The sequence below is a fragment of the Phascolarctos cinereus genome, unplaced genomic scaffold, assembly GCF_003287225.1.
Source record: "Phascolarctos cinereus isolate Bilbo 61053 unplaced genomic scaffold, phaCin_HiC Scaffold_4;HRSCAF=312, whole genome shotgun sequence".
NCBI classification, from domain to species: Eukaryota; Metazoa; Chordata; class Mammalia; order Diprotodontia; family Phascolarctidae; genus Phascolarctos; species Phascolarctos cinereus.
In genome coordinates this window covers 496,325,724-496,338,928 of record NW_027555847.1, presented here as the reverse complement: position 1 = coordinate 496,338,928, position 13,205 = coordinate 496,325,724, and positions in this window count along the sequence as shown.

The following is a 13,205-nucleotide window of genomic DNA, read 5'->3' as shown; positions in this document are numbered from 1 at the left end:
GCAAATTTAAGGAATCCATCCCAAATGTTCATGCGGACTGTTGGTGCCTGATCTGCGGTAGGACATTCTGAGCCCGTGTTGATCTGATTGGCCGCAGTCGGACACACTGTAACTTGACTCTAACACAGTGATGTCATTTGGTCCTCTTCCAGAACGAAAGACAATAACCAATCAACCAGCCAACCTAGGCCATGAGAAGTTTCCCTCAATCAGAGTCCCCCACACTGGGAAAAATCACAATTCCTTTAGCACGTAAGATTTTTTAAAGCACCTTCCATGATCTCATTTGATTCTTATCCTGTCAGGTATTATTATCCCTATTTTAAAGACGAGGCAGTGGATGCTGGCTTTATGACATTAGGTAGTATACCTAAATGGTACAGTGGATAGAATGTTAGGCTTGGAGACGTCAGGCAGACCTGGTTTTGAATTTTGTCTCAGAGGGGCAGCTAAGTGGCACAATGAATAGAACACCTGTCCTGGAGTCAGGAGGACCTGAGTTCAAATTGGACTCAGACCAAATACTTGACACTTAATAGCTGTGTGACCCTGGGCAAGTCACTTAACCCAATTGCCTAGCAAAAAAGAAAAAAAAAGAATTTTGTCTCAGGTACTTATTAGCTGTGTGACCCTGGTCAAGTCATTTATTGTCTCAGTCTCAATTTCCTCATCTGTAAAATGGGGATAATGATAGCATCAGCCTTACAGGGTGATTATGAGGATGAAATCAGATGACATATAAAATGCTTTGCAAACCTCAAAGCATATTATTATTATTATTGTTATTATTATCCTCAAATGCATGTTTATTTCTTGAATGAAAGCTTCTATGACTGTATTCCAATTACCTAATACCAGGCCTCCCTTGTGTCAATTTCTTACCTGTCTGAAGTATAATAATATTAACAGTAGCTGGCATTTATATTAACAGTAGCTGACATTTATATAAGACTGTGGGTATAGAGATAGGTATCTGACCTGTAATTTCATTGGGCTAGGAAACTCCCAGGAGTGGAAATTCCTTCTACTTATGAAGGCTGGCAGCTTCTCTGCCATTTGAAGTCTTAGTTACCTAGAGCATTATGACATTAAATGACTTGCCTATGATCTCACAGCTACCATGTGTCAGAGGCAGGATTTGAAAGCAAGTTGGCCTGCCCTCCATGCCACCTCTCCATCTACCGTGTCTGCTGTCTTTAATATTTACAGGGTCGTTTAAGCACATTATTTTCATTCAACAGGTATCTTACAACTCTGAGTTTACCCTGAAGCCTAAATAGGCTTAATCTCTGCTGGGACACCCCCTCCCCACTGCCTTCTGTTGTGTTTTCCTAACACTGAACTGCCAAATCAGAAGTTCCTAAACATTGTTGTACCCACATACTGTTGCCTTCAGCAAAACTTTGCATATGCCCCTATTCAGTAGGAAAGGAACACACACACACAAACACACAAGAAATAAAATAAAGAGATTAATTTCCAAGGCTAATATGGTTATTCACCCAATAGTCTGATATTCTTGTGTCAAGCTACCCATTCTCCACAAGGAGAATTCCTCACATTGGAATACCTGATCTAGCCAGTGACATATTGCTTGCTCTCTTATCCTTCCTGTCCTAACTTCCCTTGAACAATCAATACTGAGATTTTCCTGGATCACCTACACTACCCTGGCAGGACTGCTTGGTCTTTAGGATCTAGCTGACCCTGTTTTGCCATATATTATTATTACCTGACAAGTATTGGTACTAACAGTTAACATGGTATTTCCATTACCAGAAAAAAGACCTTAAGTCTTCTTTGGTGGTGAAAAGGATAGAAATTAGAAGGATTGATGATCTAGATCAGGGATTTGTAAGCTTTTTTTGTGTTTTGGACCCCCTTGGTAGTTTGGTAAAATTTATGGGCCCTTCTTTGGAATGATGCTTTTAAATGCATAAAATCAAATATACAGTATTACAAAGGAAGCTAATCGTTTTGAAACATAGCTATCAAACTATTAAAAAATTCATGAGTCCTTTAAATCTATCCAGAGACTATTCTATTCTATGGACCTTAGGTTAAGAACCTCAGAACTAGGTAGATTGATATGCCCTATATGGTATATCACGATGTGGCAAGCACATTGTTGCATGAAACACTAGAGAAGGCCATCAGAGAACAAGCATCTCTGAGCACAGAATATACTCAGGGCCCCAGAAAAACAGATTCCTAGGAATGTCAAATCAAAGAATCAGGTCAGAATATCTTATATTTCTAAAAGGTCCAATCTGAGATTTATTGGATCTTTGGGATGGAAATACTTCATACTTCTCATCTTTCCAAAATATCACTGAGGGAACTTTTCTAATCAAAAAGTATTTCATGGGTTATTTGATAGAATGTGGTGACATTATCGTCAAATTTTTCCTTTTGGTAACTATGGTGGGAAAGCTAGTTTATTTTGGTTTATTTATATCACATACTAATTAAATTAATGTAACTGAAATGAGATTTTGTATTATATAAGCAATCATATTCAAAATTCTGGTTGTTTTTGTCATCTTTGATTTAAAATATATGGACAAGTTATATAACGATAATAAGCAATTTTACTTTGTGAGTCAGTGTACCAGGGGAAAATTATACTTTTAAATAGCAAATGTAAATGGTATTTTTTTCTCAATCTAACTAAATACTTTCACCCATTGTAATAAAATAGTGCATTTTTAGCTTTTACTGAATCTAATTTTCAATTGAGGTAAAAGTAAAGACATATGATACGTGGAACATAATATTGAAATGACAACTACTTTGCAATTAGGGTTTACATTACCATTTAGTCTAGTAACTCTTTCCTTATATGACTATTTAATAATTTTCCAAAATAGAAAGCATGCTTTGCATTGTGGAGTCTCCCTACAGTATATTATACATTCCCGGAGAAGACTCTTGGTCCTATTTTCAATGTCTTTACAAATGTAGCTGTGTCAAATCATGAAGATTTCCATGTGTAAATATAAATATTCCCATTTGCCACACTGAGGCACAATAATTCTGTTATTTTGTACCCCATTTTCCTTTCTTACTCATCACAGAATCATAGCATCAGAAAGTGTCAGGACTCTAACGGCTTTAGAATCCCTTCATTTTATAGCTGGCAAAGCTTAGGCCCAGAGAAGTGAATTGATTGTTCTAAGATCACTGAGGTAATTAGTGACAGAACTAGAGGCAGAGCCCCTAGATATAGTCATCCTTAAAGGAAGAGGAAAAGATAGGTGAGACTTTTTTTTAAATGTTGCTTGCTTCTTTAATTTTGGATGTTTGGTACAGTGCCAAGTAGATGATTATTTAAATTATATAAGAGAGGGTTTAGAAAATCTAGCCTACTTCCCTCCTAGTCTCCTGCATTGATCACATTCTGGAAGACAACAGGCACAATTATAGAGAAAGGAAAGGAAATAAGATTTATATAGTACCTACTTTGTGCCAAGCATTTTTTTTTGGCAATTGGAGTTAAGTGACTTGCCCAGGGTCACACAGCTAGCAAGTGTCAAGTGTTTGATCTGAGGCCAGATTTGAACTCAGGTCTTCTTGACTTTAGGGCCGGTTCTCTATCTACTGCACCACCTAGATGCCCCTGTTCTAAGTACTTTTAAAAATATTATCTCATTTGATGCATGCAGCAACTCTCTGAAGTAGGTGTTATTATTATTCCCATTATATAGTCTGTGTCAAACAGAGGTTAAATGACTTGCCTAGGGTCACACATTTAGTAAATGTCTGCAGCTAAATTTGAAGTTAGGTATTCCTGACTATAAGCTCAGTATCTATTGTGCCACTAGTAGTTAATAGTAGTAGTAGTAGTGCTAGTGTTAGTAGTGGTCAGGTGCTGATAGTAGTAGTGGTGGCAGTGGTAGTAGTAGTGCTATAGTAGTACTAATGCTTGTCACTGGCATTTAAATTAATTTAGCTATTTTCTTTGTGAAAAAGATTGCCCATAAAATTACATAGGTGAGCCAAAATGAGGGAGCAGGTCCAAGTTTAAATATCCCACTGGAACCCTGACCTCAAAGTGACTGTTGAACGTATGACAGAGTACACCTTGTTAACCTTTCACAAATCTCCAGCCCATTTATATAATTCCTACAGAGCTCATATCTTTTATCCACAGAGAACAAGCCCTCTGCTTTGTAGAGTACTATCTCAGTGTTTCTCTTTGTTCAGTATCTCTCCTTTTGCGGATTTTCAAGTTGACTGAAGGGGAATGGGGAAAACCCTTGACTGATAGAAATTTCCTCTATAGTAGATGTTAAAAATAATCCAATAGTGAATATAGCAGATGTCCTCTTTAAAAAGCATGGATTACAAATTGAAAAGTGTTGCCTCCTGCCTTTAATCTTTACTTTCTCCACACCTCCATAGACAGTGTGTCCTAATAGTTGTTGCCAGGGTCTGAGGATGGGAGGTCTTGCTTCTGTCTCCTTTGGAAACATGATAAATATAAGAAAACAAGAGAAGACAATGTATGGAAGAAAAGGCATTTTTGAATCAAACACATGGACTAAGAGATAATGAATGATTTGCAGCAATTGACCATAATTTCACCCAAACAGGATGAGAGGGGCACTGACTGTTCCATGTTCTAAAATATGTAGCAATTTCTTTTCTTGGACCTCTATCTATTTGGAAGAACAAGGTCCTTAGAAGAAATAAGCGTGAAGATACTTGAGGAAGAGTTGTAACCTAATGGAAGATATCACCAACAAAAACAATATCTTTCTAGTGGAAAAACACTAGAAAACTCACTATCTCTTAACATGGAAATTCTATTTTCCCTAAAGTATTGCCTTAAAAATAATTTGATGAATAGATGATGCTTTTGATGTCTCCAGTGTGATTAATGGAATATTTATTAACTTCACACGAATTCAATGTTATGAGTGGACAGAGAACTTTTGAGTCTTTTTTTCCCCCAGAAGAGCCCTGTAAAGATTGCTCTAATTGAGATGCATGGTTGTGAGGGATTTGATGGGAACAAAATCTGTTGTGGAGTGACCAGGTCTCCATATTCAAAATATTTTTACCTAAGAAACCTCTGTGCTATTCAGTGAGTAAAAGCAGAGTCCAGTGTAAATACTAACTTTCATAATAGAGAATGGACTCAAAATTTACTCGACCCATCTCTGAGTATTCAAACAATTCTAGGCATGGAGGTAATCAAAGTCTACCAAAACTAATTCGACTTCTCTCTCTCCGGTGCATATTGAGCATTCTGCTTCCTATTATAGCTCAGCACATCTATCTTGCAGCACATTATTTGGCTGATAACATTATAATAAAATACTTATTTCAGAATTACATTGCTATTCAGACTGGCCTACCTCCTGGAAACCTGAAATATAAGAGGGAAAATGAAGCTGGTTTAAATTCCCATTCATTTTCATAGTACCATAGCCCATTTCTTTTTACAAACCTGCTGCCTGCATTGAGAGGATACAAGGACACATTGGGGGCATGTCAATCGTTGCCATTTCTCATATAACAATACTGCTTAATATAGGTAACTAATGGCATTTAACGGGTTCTGGTGATGGTCTGAATTGCACCCTGGGTGTCACAATTCTTGATCTCTGTAATGTGTTTTGTACTTCGGATCATTTAATTTTGTTAGGCAAACGTGCTTTAGTTCTTAATGACAAAATGGGAGCCTATTCTAACAACTGTGTTTTTCTTCCCCCTTTTTGTGCCAACTGAAATGTAAAGTCTAATCTTTGGTAGTTGAAGGAAGATATTACTTATTTTGATTTATGATCTGCTTCTGTCTTACTAATTTTTAATTGTACATAGTCAGACCTGATTAATCTGAATTAGTATGCAAAATCCATTTTTCAAGCTAAATAAAAATCTGTTTAACAAGTCCAGGTAAGATGCACAAGGAAAGGATAGAAAACTGAATCCCTTTACATTTACATTTAGGGAACTATTTCCTGGTGTAATAGTATATCTATTGCATGCTCCTCCCCAGCCATACCCTACCCTACTGAAACATTAGATTAGCTGTGTGTAGCCAGCTATACAAAACACTGATTTGTGTGCCCAGTGTCTAAAAAAAGGAAACGAAAGGTTGAATGGAAGGTAAGTAGCAAGAAAATGAATATATTACTGTATATTACCAGGACTCACCTTTTCATAGCCCAAGTAAATCTGGTGTGGGTAGAGCATACAAACCATATGGAAAGTTATAGAAAAATATGAGGTTGGCTCAAGGGGGAGAGGACAGTATTGATGAAGCTGTTTAAAAATATTACAGGATGAATAACTTTTTGGTATGCCTGACTGAAGATTTCGGAAAGCTATTTTCAATGCCAACTATTTTCAAATGAAGCCAGTAGGGTCAGAAGTTAAGGGCCTTTTCTTACAAATTAGAGTTCTAAGGTGACTCAAATTCCAGTATGTTTTAGATAGCATAGCATACGATTGGGAGAGCAAAATGACAGAAGAGGGAGAGGGACACATTTGTGACAGATGGGGACACTGAAATTGTGTTCCCTCAATATGGATATGCATGAGTACATACCTGGCCTATACTGTCTTGGTACAAGCCATGCCCAGAGTAGGAGGAATTGGATGGGCTTTATGAGGTTGGGATATGAGAGAATGCCTAGAAGCTTCCAGTTAAAGTAAAACTTAGTGGTGGCCAATAATCAAGTTAGGAAATATGGAATGGGGACTGAAGAGACAAGGTAGTTATAAGTTTACTTTCTTTTCTGTCAGGCCATGTTGGAGAGTAATGAAGACTTAAACTTTTTTTCTTTTCTATGTGGTTTCTATTCTTTCACTGCTGTGATTTGAGAAGGTAGCCATTCCTGCAGGTCTTGTACCATTCAATAGACTGAAGCAATGAACGATTCTTAAATATGGTGGTAGGCAACTGAAAGAGTTAATGCAGTTGCCAGAAAGAATGATTCAATGGACTAAATTTCTCCTGTGACTATAAAATGAACCCAAGTTGGCTGCCTAGAAAGGGCTAATCAAAGGACACTCACCCAGTGGAAAAATTAATTTTCTCTTTAATAGCAATCTGTAATGTGTACCTTAAAGGTCACTCCCTATAGATATAAAATTAAGGAAGGGGGCAATTTTTGTTCACTCAAAGATTTTTATTGACACTTTTTATGTGCATAGGACATTCTCTAGATCTTGAGAGGGTATACAAAGGTGTCTTACACATTCCCCTGTTCTCTAGTAGCTTATGGCTTATTTTAGCACACGAGGTATTCTTACTCTGATATTTTGCTGGTAGAATACCATTGCATTCTTAAAGACTATTCTGTTGAGCTTAGAATTTGGCAGGTCATACTGAGCTGAGAAGACTTTAAGTATGTCTAATTGTTGTTTTGCTCATTCTTCCTCTTTTGAAAAGGACCAGTGGCATCATGCAGTGATGTCTTAACTTGCATGTGAACTGGATTTCAGTGAGGCAGAGTTAGCACTTTATATTTGTAATAAATGCTGTAGCTCAATGCACTAGGTCAATGGATTTGTGGTCTCACTGATATGTGCAGTTCTTTCACTAGTGGAGTTTCAACCCATCCATACCTCTTCCTTCTCCATATTCTGTTGATTCTTCCTGGCTCTGAATTATATTTGGGACTTCATTAGATGCTGCAGAGCTCATAAAAAGTTCTTAAAACGTTTAATTTAATTTAATTTAAAAGTTCTTAAAATGATAAAAGCATTACTGCAATTTCTCTGTGTATCTCCATGAGACTCTCTCTTCTAGAGTCATTGAAGACAGATGCAGGATAAAAGTGTAGGAAACAGAATATATCTTTGTTGTCCAAGGATCAGGCTACCTCAACACAGATAGAGTCATCATCAGAGGTTCTTCATTAAATAATGGTTTCTATTTTTTAAAATATATTATTAATTTTTGTATATATTTATATGTGTATATATGTATACATATATATATATTTCTTGCTATGGCAATTCTCGTTATTGTCAGATATCTTGTTTTTATATTTATATCCCCAAAAGACCATAGTACACTGCACAGAGTAAGTAGTTAATAAATGCTTCATTCATTCATTCAGGCAGGTTGAATTCTGCATGAAATAAATACCCCATGCCAAAGTAATCACATATCCTTAAAGTATTGAAGTGAAGATACGAATGTGTGTCAAAAGGAATTATTCTAGCCACAAGTGTGGTAGTAGTTCAGAAGAGGCAGAGGTCAATCTGGGCTGGAATAGTTTCAGAGGGTCTCATGGAAGAGAAGAGACATGGACTTTGATGGGTAAATAGTGTTTAGATTGGCAGAAAAGTAGATGAAGCCCATTTCAGGGGAGCCTGAAATGCTGAAAGCCTCAACATTTGAATTGTAATGTGTGTCCAGTGGGCAGTGAAAAGACCTAGAAGAATTCATATTAGGGAAGTAAAGTTGGCTAGGAAGAGTAGAACCCTGAATATTAGTCTGAGGAGTTGGATTTTGGGGGAGTCATTGGAGGTTTTGAACCACGGAATGACATGAAAGTGGCATGGTGTTTTACGTGTAGTATGTAGCATGTAGTATGAGCACACAATTGCTTCAATAACTGTTTAGAAATATTGTAGAAGTCTAAATGTGTGTGTGTGTGTGTGTGTGTGTGTGTGTGTGTGTGTGTATAGGGAGCACGGATAAAAGAGTAGCAAGATATTTCAGTAGTTCCCAGATTTCTGGTTTGGAGGGGACTCCATCAGCTATCAGGTCCGACTCATACCTGAAAAGAAAGCTCCATTCTAACCTACCTAACAAGTGATTATCCAGGTACTCTTTGAGGATACTTACTAAGGGGGAATCCACTACTTCCCAAGATAGTTAACTGAACTTGTGAATATCTTTAATTGTTGGATATTCCCATCTGACAGGAAGCTTTAATTTGTTACTTTGTAACTTCTTGTCATTTTCCAGGTTTTGCAATCTAGTGCCAAACAGAAGTCTAAGGATAGAAGTCAATATGAGTGATAGCATCAGTTAGTCAGCCACTAAACATTTATTAAGCTGCTAGTATGCACCACTGTGCTTAGCACTTTATATTTGTAATAAATGCTGTAGCTCAATGAACTAGGTCAATGGATTTGTGGTCTCACTGATGTGTGCAGTTCTTTCACTAGTGAAGTTTCAACCCATCCATACCTCTTCCTTCTCCATATTCTGTTGATTCTTCCTGGCTCTGAATTATATTTGGGACTTCATTAGATGCTGCAGAGCTCATAAAAAGTTCTTAAAACTTTTAATTTAATTTAATTTGAAAGTTCTTAAAATGATAAAAGCATTACTGCAATTTCTCTATGTATCTCCATGAGTATAGCATAACGGGTAGAGTACTGAACTTGAAATTAGGAAGATCTGAGTTTAAATCTTGCCTCAGACATTTACCAGTCATTTGATCGTACGCAAGTCATTTGCACTTTCTCAGTTTCTGTTTCCTCATCTGTAAAAATGAGAGCTTTGGAATCAATAGCCTCTAAGAATCTTTCTGTTCTAAATTTCAGATAACATTTTGATCATTATCCTGTCACCTAAAGTAAACCAGTGGCATGGTAGGCATGTTGGAGTTTGTGAAAATGAAATACTCCTTTTGGGTTTTTCTAAGGCTATTTTGGGGTACATTGATCCCAGACAAATTATTTTTTTTCTTGAGAATATAGTATCATTTGAGGCATATCTCAATTTATGATATATGATTATATTACACAAAGATGCCATATCTAGGGGTATGGATGGGAAAATATCCACCTAAATACAACCTTTCAAGTCATTTTTAGCCAAGTGCCTTGAAAGCTACTAGCCCTGTTGATGTGAAGTAGAGGAAAAATAAGATATTCTTTATCCTCTTTGGTCCTTGAAAACTACTTTTCTCTGAGCACCTCAGTCCTTAAACATCACAGAAACTCTCAGGAGGATAATGGATGAATTTCCATTGATCTACTTTTGAATGAAATCTGGACCTCACTTCAGGAGAGGCCATGACGAGAATGATCCCTCAAATGTATCTAAGGACATAACCAGAGAATTTTTTTATTTGGAGATATATGTTAATATCTCAGCTGATCAGTTCCCCCCCCCCAATTTTATGTCACTGTTTCTGAAAGAGATGGAACACAGGGAAAAAGTGGTACTTCTTGTGATAATGTACTGACTTTTTTTTAAAAAGCCAATCTGATCATACCTCAATCAAAATTAGGAGATACAATAGTATGATTCTACAAAAGACTCCAAAGGACAGTCCAAATTTTCATGTGTCTGTATCATCATTCTCTATGCTTGGAATATTCTCAACACTGCTTGTAGAGACCCCTTCCTTTCTTCAAGATGCAGCTAATGTGCCATCAACTCCCAAAAGCCTTTCCTGCTTTTCCCACTGGGAAGTCACTTATTCTCTAATTACTCATAGCACCTAGTTTGCACCTCACCTTTGCATTTACCACAATTTAAATTTTATTATCATTTTTGCACAAATGTCCTTTCTCCCAAAATACCATGTAAATTCCTTTAGGGCAGAGACTATGTTTTATTTCTTTTTCGTATTCCTAGAGCCTAGTGCTGTGTAAACATTTAATAAATATTTGCTGAATTAAAATGCCTTTGTGTCAAATATTGCTTGAATTCAGGGGGCCATTGGCTTAGAAGTACTTTTGAGATGCATATACAGACACATTTTTATTCTAGTAGTTGCTTTGATACTAACACTTTATAACTGCACAATGATTTAATGGTCTGCTCAATTTCCTGCTAATGTATTTACCCTATACCTGAAACTTTGGGGCCAATCCTGACCCTTAACAGGGGAAATAGAAGTAGCTGTAGATTTATTGTTCACCAGAATGGCATCAGTCTCTTATTTATGTTGTTTTGATCTTGGGTTACCATTTTTCAGTAGCTGGATTTACAGTGTGTTCCCTTGTACCTAAATTTTTGCTTAGTAGTTCAATGTCCACAGTGATTGGATTTTCTGCCCATGAACACTAGTTTCTTATGCTCAGCTCCCTAATCTCGGCAGTTTTACCTCTCTAGACCTCCCTAACACACTGTCTACCTAGATTGCCAGGTAGGAGGACCTTATCTTATCACCTGCCCTGGTTGGATGGAGATTTTAGATTTTAGATGCTGCTTGGATTATTAGCTAACAGTACTTCACTGAATTAAGATTCTCAGAGTTGGAAGGGATCTTAGAGGTTATAAAATCCAACCTGCCTATGAAACAAACAAAACAAAACAAAACTTTTTATATCATCTAGTCTCTGTTTGAATATCTCCACTGAAGGGAAACTCATTACCTACAGAAGCAACTCACACATTCTGATTCAGATTTGATAGAATATAAGAATGATATTAAACCTTTTTCTACCTTTTGCACTTTCATCCATTACTTCTAGTCGCTCCCCTCAACTGAGGGCTGACAAAAAAAAAATTTGAATCTTTCTCCTCATGATAGCTATTAAAACTTTTGAAGACAGTTACCATGTCAGCCCTTTTGTTCAAGGCTGAACACCCCCAATTCTTTCAACTGCTTCATGTAGCATGCTCCCAAGACCCCTCACCATGTTAGTTGCTTTCCTATGGGCACTAACCAACTTGTCAGGTTCAGGTAGGTTAAGTACATTGCCCAGGGTAACATAGTTTGCTCTGAGGTAGGATTAGAATTCATGTCTTTCTAATTTTTTTTTTTTAGGCAATTGGGGTTAAGTGACTTGCCCAGGGTCACACAGCTAGTAAGTATCATGTGTTTGGTCTGAAGTCAGATTTGAACTCAGGCCCTCCGACATCAGGGCTAGTGCTCTACCCACTGTGCCACCTAGATGCCCCGGTCTTTCTAATTCTAAATCTCTGTTGTCATGCCATCTTGACCAACAAACTATTACTATCATTCTTCTTTTACAGATGAAGAAAGTAGAGCTCAGACATGTTAAGTGAGTTACTCTTGGTCACAGCCTAATGCATGACTTATCCGTTACTCTTTTCACTCTACAGTCTTTCTACAATTTGGAAATGAACTAAGTTGTATTTGAATTATGGAAATGTAAAATTCATTCATTCAGAAAGCATATTTTAAACATTGTCCACACGCCTTACACTCTGTAAAGCATAAGCCTTGGTGCAAAACAGTTAAGTATGGACTGAGCAAATGGGAAAAGTTGTAGAATTTTCTTTTGGCAGTTTTCAGAATGGAACAGACAACCTTACTGTTCTATGAGGAAAAGACTAGATGACTTTGAACTATCTTTCAGAATTAGATTTCTCACAATCTAAAAAATGTGTTTCTTGATATTTTTAATGCTTCTAAAACACCCATCATGATTCTTTTGTGGATTATGCTAAGATCTTCCTGTGACATTAGGTTGCATGCCCCAAATGCATAAAGGGGTCACACAGTTAGACCTTATTACCAGTCCCTATCAGCTCCCAAACCTATAACTTTGATAGAATTTTCCTATATTCTGTATTTCCACTTATGAATCTGTCTTCCCTATTTGTGGTAAAAATCTAAAACTGTATTATGTTTATTGGCAGCATACAGACAGGGCACATTTTATCAGTGTTTTTCCAAAGACAACATACATGAGTAATTCATAAAAGGCTAGAATTGCATGAGACAGATTAATTTTTAAATGGCAAAAGTAATCCAAGGAAGATGACAGAGGCCTTATTCATGAGTGACCTGTGACCTAATTTTGTTCAATTTTTTAGCGATTTGTTTCTGTGCTCTGTTCAATAAATCACAGATGACTCAGATTCATCAAAATGAGCTTAATTGGCATGTAATAGGGGATTTGGCAGGGACATTGTTGAGATGCCAAGATCAAGAACAAGTGTAGCTTATGGAGTTTCCCCTCCCCTGCACCAGATCTGCTAGGAATACATACATTCAGCTGTGAATGACAAACAGACACAATTAGAGAAAGATCTGTTTCTAAGGCCAACTTCTATTACTGGTTTGGAGATAGAGGAGGACAAGAGAATGTTGAGAATAGCTTAAAGGCAGAAGTGCAGAGTGCCCTCCCTAGAGATTTAGGCACATCCCAGTTTGCATATTGAAGTTGTAAACATCTTTGTATGGCATCTGTTATTACTCAAATTTGGTGTCCTCAAAATATATTAGGATAGAATATTCAGTTATACGGACCATGACATCTGAAGTGCTGAGTTAAATTTCATTTCCTTTTGAACTGAGTTTCCA